Raw genomic sequence first — 11,152 nt, forward strand, 5'->3', positions numbered from 1 at the left:
AAGCAGTGAAACAAAACAGGACCATGAAGGATCAAAATGGGAAGTCGGCACAGGGAAAGGCACAGGGAAAGGCACAGGGAAAGGCACAGGGAAAGGCACAGGGAAAGGCACAGGGAAAGGCACAGGGAAAGGCACAGGGACCAGGAGGGCAGGCATTAATGAGCAGACTGTGGATATTGAGACAAACAAGTACTTAAGTACAAAAGACTAACGAGGGGCTAACGAGAGACAGCTGGGAGTGATTTCCACACAAGGGTTAAGAACAAGAGGCAAGGGGGGGTAAATGGACAACAGGTGTGGCTTGTTAGGGCCATGACAGGGAGGAGATGGGCATGGATATGACAGGCTTAAGTGTCCAAATATGTTGGAGCCACTGTGTGGAATACATACTTTAAAAAACCATAATATTTTCCCCTTCATTCATTTCATTAACATTCTCCACTAATTTATTCAGTCAGTGCTACTGCAATACAATCATGAATGTCTGTTACCCAACCAACATGGTAAACAGACCTTGAGCTTAATTTCCAAACATAAATTGCAAAAGAAGAATGGTATATTCAGAAAGTTTAGCTTGTTCTATATCACCCACTGTACTTTTTTATTCCTGTTATGCTTGACAGCATTCTTTCTACCAGAATAAGAGTGATTCTAAGAGGGGACTGCAGGCATTCAGCTGTAAGCAGATGTTTCTCATTAAAAAACCAGCTCTGCCAATAGAGATCAACGACAAATCGATGGCACAAATCATATTAGGGCCAGATAAAGGCAAATGACACACGAAAGTGCAGCAGGCCAGAAAAAGTGTATTTATTCAGGAAAGCCGGCAGGGTGGTGTTATGTATTTATAAGTGGAAATTTATGTTTATATGTGACGATCTGGAAACAAAATGAAAGGGAAGTATTTGAAGATATAGTGGTGTAAAGGCATGGCCCATCAATAAAAGAAATCAGACTCTTCCATGGAGCCAGGTTGTAAACAAAGCTATGATGACAGCCAAAAAACCAAAATATTTAAGATTTGATTAGGGAATGTACTTTAATCCCTGCTCCTGAATTCCTTGATTTGAGTTGAAGTACCAGTCATATTTTGGCCATGGTAAAGTTTTAGGCAAAGGTTCAACCAGGTTTGCAGCTTCCAGGCTGAGAGTGGCTTGCTGGAGAAATGTATTTGTTTAGTAACTTTATAGTATGAGGTAAGATTGGCTGTCTTCTGACCCTGCAGTTTCTTGATCAGTGGACAGGCAGAGAACTTTAGCATCCTTCAAAGCTGCATTTTCACCTCTGTTGACGTTAGAAGTGGGAGATGTCTTTACATTTCCACCAAGGTTCCAGGCCTCTTCTGCCTGTTTGCTACGATTTTACCCGTGTTTCTAACTGTTTATAACACAACTGGCACAAAAGTTCACGTTGGCTGTTGAGGACTGAGGACAAAGGATGAAATGCAGGCTGCAAACACAGTGCTCACTTTGCTAGAAACCAGAGGAAATACCTTCAGGTATAAATTTTTCATAGAGAAAATATGAAGTAATATCTGCTTGCTTTAAAAAGTACAGAATCAGTAATTGCACACTCCCTAATGAGGTAACACTTGAGTAACTCACACCCTCTGCATTGTGAAGGAATCCTTAATGGCCCCCTGCCACATTTGCATAAGTTATTTAACGGCACGGCTTTTCACCACAATCATTAATAAACAAAGACCATTACCGTTCCTTTAACGTGTAACTCGTAATTAACCTCGTGCTTCGTTTTAGTTTATGAATCAATTAGGAATTGATTTTCACCCAGCGCTACTTTTTGCTGCCAAGCTAAAGTGGGCTGTCTCCACGGCTTGCAAGGTCAGTATTTGCCAGTCACCGGCCACACACACACACACACACACACACACACCTCAGCAGTACCATTACAGGTGCACTAACCACTTCTAGCTCTGCGGCTATTGTAAAGACGCACACCCACGCCAGCTGGGGCTGTAATCAGTGTTACAGTAACAAAGCTAGCAGAAGATTTGGTAAGAACAACGGTAATTAATGCATAACAAAGCCATATTCTGTCTCAAATAGATTATTAGAAGATTAAGATACGGGAGGACACAGCGTCTCGTGATGCGGCTGGGGAGTGCGGTGTGGCTAACCCTGACTGGCCATTCGGCTTTCATGCCAGTGATTAACCTAAGTGTTTGTATCTGCTCTTAATAACATTCTCAATTGTGCTTCACAGCAGGACACCAGGGCTAATCTCGCATTTAAAAATAATCGCATTTAAAAATAATCATTATTCGGCATGTTCCAAATTTGTAGGTAGGTGTCACTTGAGGTTTACTCCCCAGTGTATCGTGAGGCCTCTTGCTCTGTGCGTCATTTGATAAGCTGCTGACTTGTTGTAACCTTGTACTGGATAAACAGTTATGGATGGATGTATGGCTTGTTTTTTTGGGGGACAAAAATGGAAGCAATTGACTAGCTGTGTTTGTTTTAAGTAGATTTTATAGCCACAACTTATATACAATATTATTGTAGTTTGTAGAGGCACAAGTGAGGTTACAAATGTAATTCTGGTCCACAAATAATAAGAGTAATACCTTACAATATAAAAAAATCGTACAAAAGCAAAAACACGCAAAATGTATTCTGCTAACTTGCATACTGCTTTCATGTTCCTTTAGTAACTTAATTTTAAGTTTGATTCATGCCGGTTTCTGTTAAACATTCGAAATTAATGAGCTCTTTTTGGCTTTCTCACACAATAATGTTTCAAAGTTATAAAAGTATCACAGATACATTCATTTGGGCACCTCAAACAATAAAAATGAGTTTTCAACTTAATTAAAATCAATCTATCATTCAGTCGCCTGTTCCTGCAGGGGTTTTAAATTTTTATATAATGTAAATGAATAATATAGATTGAATAAATACAATACCTTTGCTTCTACCTTTTTTAACAGAGTCAGAAATATAGCTTACCCATAAGCACTGTCTAAAAGAATTTTTAAAAGGTCAAGGCTGGCTTGAAATCAATGCACAGTTTAATTGGGCTTAATTATAAGTTCAACTGCTGGATGACCCAGCGTACACAGGGCATCTCACAGGACCAGGGTTAAAGACCCCAGCTTTAGTATTTTTAAGTACATGGATCTTTCTAGCAATCCCTGGGAAGAATAAATGGAGAATCCTGGACGTGAGAGCTGAACTCTTCTGTGATTGATGGCATTTCTCCGGTCTGCAGGTCATCTGACGTCTCTCTTGCTGTCGTTGCTGCTCTCCCGGGTTCCGTGTCGCAGACAAACAAAGCGAACTCCACCGCAGCGTGTTGACACGGGACGGCCGTTCAGAAATTTACGTGTCACACCGAGTAAAAGGCAACCTGTAGAACCGCAGGATGCACAGTGGCCCAACTCTGGCCCGAATGGTTTTTTCTCCAGGGTTCTTCATGCTGTGAAATATATTCTGCAAGTATGTGTTTTGTAACTGCTTACTTTTCCACAAGCTCATCACGAGACTAAGGAAAACGTCTGTAACAGTCTATAATACAGTAGGTACTAAAACACTGCGTAGTTCAGTTAATAGAGGCTTGAGTGGGGGTATGTTAATATGGCGTGATTAACCATCACCCTCATTACCCTGCTTTGCACTACTCAAAATAGTAAGTCATGGGCTAAAATGGCATGCTTTTTCCAACAATGAAGTGCATTTATTACTTTCTTTCTTTCTTAAAATTCCACCTGCCCTCTGGTTCAGTTTTTTCATCATTTGTAATTTTGGAAATAAAGAGGAAATACAGGTGCTCTTCGCTTTGCAATGGTTCGACTTGCTATATTTCGACAATGGTGCGATAGCAATGCACATTCAGAAGTCAGCTTTGTATTCTGATCACCTCCCAGGCAACTGCATGCTCTTGAATTGCATCTGAATTGTAATTGTAATTGAATTGCATCCCACCATTGTAATTCTTTACTTTTACCATAATCACCACTGTGTTGAAATTTAATTACCGTCTCTCTATTGATGCTCTTCTGCAGATACGTGCTTCATTATTTAGTTTTATGAATTTTTACTTCCCCACCTTATTTTCTTCTCATTACGGCTGAGCTAGACCTGCGTTTGGCATTAGACTGAGATGCAGACATCAGTCGGGTGTCTGGCTGCGTCCAGGTCTGTGAGGAAAAAATATGGTGGTACTCAGGATATACAGACACTCCCTGCTGTCTGATGGTTCGACTTACAATATTTCAACTTTATGATGTTGCGACAGCGATGCACATTCAGTAGCAAACTGTGAATATTCTGATCTGTTCCTGGGCTAGCAGTAGGTGGTACTGTACTGTACTTCCTGCTGATGCAGGGCGATGGCAGCACCCAGCCAGCCGCGCTCCCAGCCTTTGTAGCTATAGTGAGCGTAAACATCTGACAGAGTGTCTAATAACGTATAGCTCAGTGTTTTTTTATGGGTTTAACCAAACAATCCTACATCAGTTCATTGATTTAGTTTCAGTTACTGGTATTTAGTTAGTTACAGGAATCATTTATTGATTTATTCTGTGAAAGTAGTAGTTATCATATCTGTCACACTGGGCGATCAAGGGAAACTCGGACCCAGAAATGCGGGGAAAGCAAAGCTTTAATGGAGCTGACAACAGGTGAGTACAGGCAGGCCGCAATCCCACAGAGCAATGGAGATAAGGGCACAACCGCTCGGAGGATCGAAGCGGTTGTGTGAGGTAAGTATGCTTCTCTATGGATGGTGATCTGGCTGACAGGTTTGGAATCGGCAGGCAAGGGGCGTGGTCGTAGTTCCGGAGCGTCGGTCGTAAGCCGGAAGGTCCGTCCAACAGAGAAACACAGGACGGGAGGACATGCGGGGAGGAAGACAGGAGACGCCGGACTCAGCAGGGCAGGTAATTCAGGAATGGGAGCTGGACTGCGGAGGGAAGGCACAAAGGGTAAGGATTCCACACAAGGCAAACGGGCAAGGTGTGGGAGAGCAGGTAGACGGAAGATCAGTATGGCTTCTTTGCATCAGCTCAACACTTCGCAGTTTGACATGTGGTTATGTTCTTCCTTTAGAGGAGGATTAATCAGCAGGTAAGTTGTTGCACCTGTCTGTCCCCGCCCCCGTGGGCGTGACAATATCATATTCATATCATATCAAATTTAATTTACGATATTTTCCACTTCAAATGTATAAGTCGAAGAGCACCTATATTTTTTAATGAATTTGGATTTCATGCACTGGAAGGCACCACTGCCAAGATTAGGGGTTTGAACTCCCCTCCTGCTCTGTTTGTGGAATTTGCACATTCTCCTGTCTCCATGTGTATTTTCACAGCTAGCCTAGCTAACTTCTGCAATCCAAAGATATACAGTTAGTTTGTTGATGTCTTTAAATTGCCCATAGTGTGCAACTTTATATATGAGTGTGCATAATCACATGATGCACTTTTCTTTAAATTCTTTTTGACATATCAGGTGGCCTATATATGCACGTTTGGAATGAAAATATGTCAGTGTTTAGTTTGGAAAGAGATCCATTTCTTTATTAGAATGAATCAGCACTTAAAGCATGTATTGACTTAACAGAAAATGCAAACAGGTCAAAGAGAAATGAATCAACTGCATGAAATCCCAGTTAGTAACAGGAATCTGTTGTCCTGCAGTAAAGCTAAGAACAATGTGTTTCCATAGTGACCCTCCTTTTATTAAGAACTATACAGAAAATAATTAAGAAAATAACAAAACCTTTCAGAAATCTAATTGCAATAAGGTCTCCTCTAAGTAAGCAAGTGGATGGGTCATTGCTGTTATAGTGCTTATACAGTGGCTGTTAAGCAGACTACCTGTGAGCTTCTTCTTATTATTTCTGCCTGGATAAGAGAGATATAGTGACATTTAATTCACTCCATCAGTGCCTTTAAAAGAATTCATCTCAGCAATATAAAGACTTTGAAGGCGACTGCAAAGCTTAGTTAACTTGCAGAATAGAATTTCAGGCTCAGTTTTGCTTGATCACCTCCGTCACCAAAAATTAAATGGGGTTTTAACCATCAGAACATTGCTGAATTTCCTTTTTTTTCAGAATTTTTATTTAGCATACAAAAGAAAGGCAGCCAGAGGTGTGAATAAGTGGCCGTTGGTGACCATGACACCGATGGCCGTTTAGCTAGAAATTTGATGAATATATTACACGTTTCAAGTAGATGGACCTTCAGAATCAGTTCAAGTTCAAACTCATATCCTATATATATATACTGGCTTAAATGTTGGATGGATGGTGAATCTGCCTTAAAGATTTAAGTCCAACTTTTTACGCCAGATCAGCGGATCTCCCATTACATACATCCCTTATAAGGTCCATCAGTTGAAACCATTTATTTGTGTGCAGAAACATACTATTAGATCATATTCCTCATCCTGACCACAGGTAGCAGTCCATCCTATACACCGATAATCAAAACTTTTTCAGAGTTTTGGGCACTTTTGGTTACATATTGGTTTAGATGTTTGATCACTGATGTCACTTCCTCTTGAAGGTATTCTTGCCTCCTTCCATCACTATAGATGCCAATCCAATTTATATAATGTGATATTTAATAGCTTAGTTAGCAATTTAAAGAAGCATACAGTTTTTGCCCATTTATAGAGCTTATTATTTTTATCAGAGCTATTCAGGGGTACAATAGCTGAGCTCCTTCTTTGTCTTTAAGTACCAGCCTATAGATTCATATCTATAGGCCATTTTGTTCACCACTATGCTACCTGCGTCCCAGTTTCCCAGTGAGGTTCCCTGTCCTACCCATCCTCTGTTAAATACTTCTTTCCAAAATGACAGTGTGACTTTTTCCAGCTTCAAGGCCACTGAATGACTCAGGTTCACTGATCTGCCCACCTAACGGAAATGGTTTCCTACCCTGTCAAGGTCCGCAGGGCATTGTGTCAAGCTACTGTAAGCTACGCTGCACCTCCCTCCAGGAGACCCCAGAATCTAAGATTGTTATTGTTGCTGTCTTTCAATGCAACTTTCCAGAGTCACAATAGTTTTAAAACCAATTAAAATGCAAATTAAGTTAACTGATTAAAACAGCATCTAAATAAATAATCAATAAACAAACAAACAAATAAATGTCATCTTCTGTGCGACTATTTATTTTTTTTAGACGCAAAAACACATCAGAGACGAAGCCCAGGCCATCCTGTACCACGGGAGTGCGAGGCGTTTCGCGGGAATAATCATCCGAGAGCGCTGCCATTCGGCTCGGCTCCAGCGCGGCCGAGGCGGTCGCTCCCCGCAGCCGCGTCTGAGAAAACAAGCAGCTGCAGGAAGGCAGGGCTCTGCGGCTCTGCGGAGTTTCACAGGCGATGGGCTCCCGTCTCCGTGTGCTGTGTGCTGAATAAGAGATGGCGGTATTGAGAATTAAGCCTATTCCCCTTGCCTCAGTAGAGCAGCATCTCAGCAGGCTGAGATCGAATCAGGGGTTTTAACGCTCAGATGTATTATATGGCCCATCACTTCACTGGTCCCAGTCTTCTACATGCTCAAAGAAAAGCAGATTACCACCTCAGTAATTGTGTCTGCAAAGCCCTACTGCGTAGTTTTGCTTCTCTCTTTTTTTCCTAATCTGTGGCCGTAAGTAGAACATTTCCTCCGCTTTAAGCCTCTCATTTTGAAGTGTGTGGATTGGTGAAACCTGCAGTTTAGGTTAAACTTTCTCTTTACTGTCAGTGTGCTTGTGACTTGTTTTAACTCGTAAAATATAAATGTAGATGTAAAGAGTAGAAGGGACGCTGGCTATAGTGCCTACATTGCTGCTAAGTTGAAATGAATGGATCCGGTGGAGTTTAGTGGATCCTCTTACGCTTGCCTTGTATGGAGTGAAACATGATGAAAAAATGCGCTTCGAAGGGAAACAATGGCGGAACTCACAGCTCACTTACATTGGTGAAGTTTAGAGGTAGTGGGCTAGCAGGATTTGACTCTGTACTAGTACACATCCATCCATCCATCCATTCATCCATCGCAATGCTGCTTACGCAGAACAGGATGGCAGCGATCCTGGAGAATATGTCAGGAAGCTGAGGGCACATATCAGAAAACCCTTAGTAGAGAACACCCTGGATGGGATGCTGGACCATTGTAGGGTACACACTCACACACACACTCACACACACAATCACACACTAAGGGTGACTTTAAAGCACTGACTGACACGATCAGAGGAGAAACCTGGAAGAGCCAGATGGAGCCCAGGAGGACCGGTGAGAACATAGACCCTCTCACACAGAGCCGGGGGCAGGAATCAAAGCCACAACCCCGGTCCTATTAGGCCGCCATGCCGCCCACTTCGGAATACGCGACTGTCGGTAATGTGGTGTCCTGGGCACTGTGATTACCATCAGCCTCATTGGTTCGGAGCCCATTTTACCAGTAAGTGAGCTTAATTTTCCTTTAGCTCAAATGATCAGAATAATGAATAGGGACTCAAGGCCATGTGCTAACATTTTACTAACGGTCTGCTTATGCTAACACTGTCATAAATGCATAATACTAATGTGTGCAGTGCTACTGTGCAAATGATTGCAATTCAGCCAGGGAATCATGCAGTTCACTGGTATCTGCAGTGGAAAAACTGACTGCAGTTCAGTCATTCACTCTAAGACAGCTTTAATCATACCTGCTCTTTAATCTTCACACGGTATCTATTTATAGTTCTGGGGTGAGGGGTAGATCTGTGGAGAATCTGACCTCCCAAATGGCCACAGGAGGGCTGAGTCACGTGTCCAGTTAGCCTGTGGTTAAAAATCATGAAAGGTTCACGCTTCCATCAGTGTCCCGGGATCGATTTCTTTTTCTAAGTTCAGTGATTGAATCATTTGTGTTGCATGTGACTGAATGATCAGGCTGCCTGACACCCCTGCTCTTTCCTCTGCCTGCTAGCAGCCGCTCGATATATCAAATATTTAAAACCTAAGTATGGGCAGCACTGATCCGTGATACCTTGAAGGGTGATGGGTTTGGATCGTGCCTCTGCTCGGAGTGTGGGCATGTGTTTTGCATGAGTATCCTCCTGTAGTCCAAAAACAAGCTACCAGCCTAATTGTATGTGCCCTGTAATGAATTGATATGCCATCCAAAGTGTATGCCCAGTGTATGCACCAGGCCTGGACCAGGATAAGTGGCTGGATGATCAATGAATTAATGGATGGAAGGATGGATGTATGAATTAATGAAATATTCATTCAAGACAACCTCCCTCCCTTGCTTGTAGTTGAAATTTGTGCATTTTGATGCTATGCTTAGAATTATGCATGAAAACAATTTTGCTTTTATAACACCGGAAACCCAAGGCCCAAAAGTCAGCAATGAAAGCATCTTTTCAGGCATCAGCCACATTATAATGTACGTTGGCTGTAAAAAGAATGCATCTGATAGATGTTTATATATTTCATAAGAAAAATAGTTCGTACAATAGTGTATTTTAGAAGACAGCTGCCAGCAAGATGTGGAGTAATGTGAGTATGAAAATCATACTCTTCTGCCCATAAAGGATGTAAACTTCAGTTGGATTTGCTATCTTCTCTTTAGAAGGTTCTTCCTGCGTGTAATCAGATCTGAGTCTGTTTCTCTTAGGGTTTCATCACACGCCCACATCCTTTATTTCCTCTTATAGAGCTGTAAGACCTATATCTCTGTGCTAGTGTATGATCATGCTAAGTCTTTTATCATAGTACATTATAATCAGCATTGTGGAGTCTTCAAATCTTAAACTGTGTTCAGGAGACCCAGTTATAAGAGAGAAATTATGATATGGGTGGGTGAGCAGTCTTAGTACAGATACTACAGTTTTACTGTAGCACATCAAACGTATAAAGATTGAAATCAAAATCATTTTATTGGCCAGATACGCCTGCGTGTACTAGGAATTTGTCTTGGCTGTACTGCTGCATACATACACAAACAACAAAGAATATGAATTAAAGAAAAAATAATAATGAAAATAAAAAGTAGAATTTAAATAAGTTTTGTAGTTAGAAAGTGTCACTATTCAAAGTATTATTTATGATTTTTTTCACAGTCCAAAACACGACAGAGGCAGGAGTAAGAGGGAAAACAGTAAGAGGTTTATTAAGGTTATTAATTGTTATTAATTAACAGGGCTAACAACAGCAAAAGGCACAGTAGCACACACTGGGGCAACATCAATGACCAGACTGGGGAGGGCAGTATTGGGAGGCACTCTTATACTGGACTAACAAGGGAGCAGACAAGAGGCAGCTGGAGTGATCCACACGAGGGCTGAAACGAGAGGTCAGACAAATGATTAACAGCTTCAGCTTGTTAGAGCCACACTAGGGAGAGAATGAGGCGGCAGGAATGTGGGGTGTGACAATTTGTCTGAAAAGAACTGAAAAGAATTTTTTTTTTTTCTCAAAATCACCAAAAAGGCAATTAAAAAGCGAGACACTAATGAGTTATATAATGTGTGCTTGTTTCAGATTTAAATACTGTATAGATTAACCAAGGCAACAAAAATCTTCTGTCATCTTCATTTCAAGACATCTTGACATACTTCAAGTCTAGGCAAAGACTTTTTCAAAACCTTTCCCAAGCAACAATCATTTTTTTATTTTTAGAATTTTTTACAATTTCCATATAATGTCAAAGCAGTTAATCTACAAGTTCACTGACTATAGATGTCATAGTCTGTCTGTCTATTTTTTCTGGGTAAGTACTGATGTCCAGGTTTTATGAGATTATAGGATTTGCGTGCTTATTCCCAAGCAATTTTTTGCAAATAAAACATTGTAAATAATAAATGGCCATAGCTCTGTCCTAATCCATAATCTTAGCCTTTGTCTCTTTCCCCAAATCCATTGTGCCTGAGACATTAGCACTGAAGGTATAATAGAAACAGGATGCCTAGAATATCTCATCTTCTAAAACATGGCACCAGTTGAACCCCAAAGCCTTTTGATTGCTCTCTACTGCCTGCATCTGATTGTGACACAAATGTAATTTTAATGCATGCCGGTGTTACTCCATTATTAAAAATGGGAGATTTCAATGGCTTTGCGTGAAAGCTGGCCAAGTCATTCGGCTGCATTCTTTAGCAGTTCTCTTGAGCAGGTAGTGAAATGCCAGTGTAAATCTTAATGAC

This window comes from Paramormyrops kingsleyae, chromosome 14 (genome assembly GCF_048594095.1).
Source record: "Paramormyrops kingsleyae isolate MSU_618 chromosome 14, PKINGS_0.4, whole genome shotgun sequence".
NCBI lineage: Eukaryota > Metazoa > Chordata > Actinopteri > Osteoglossiformes > Mormyridae > Paramormyrops > Paramormyrops kingsleyae.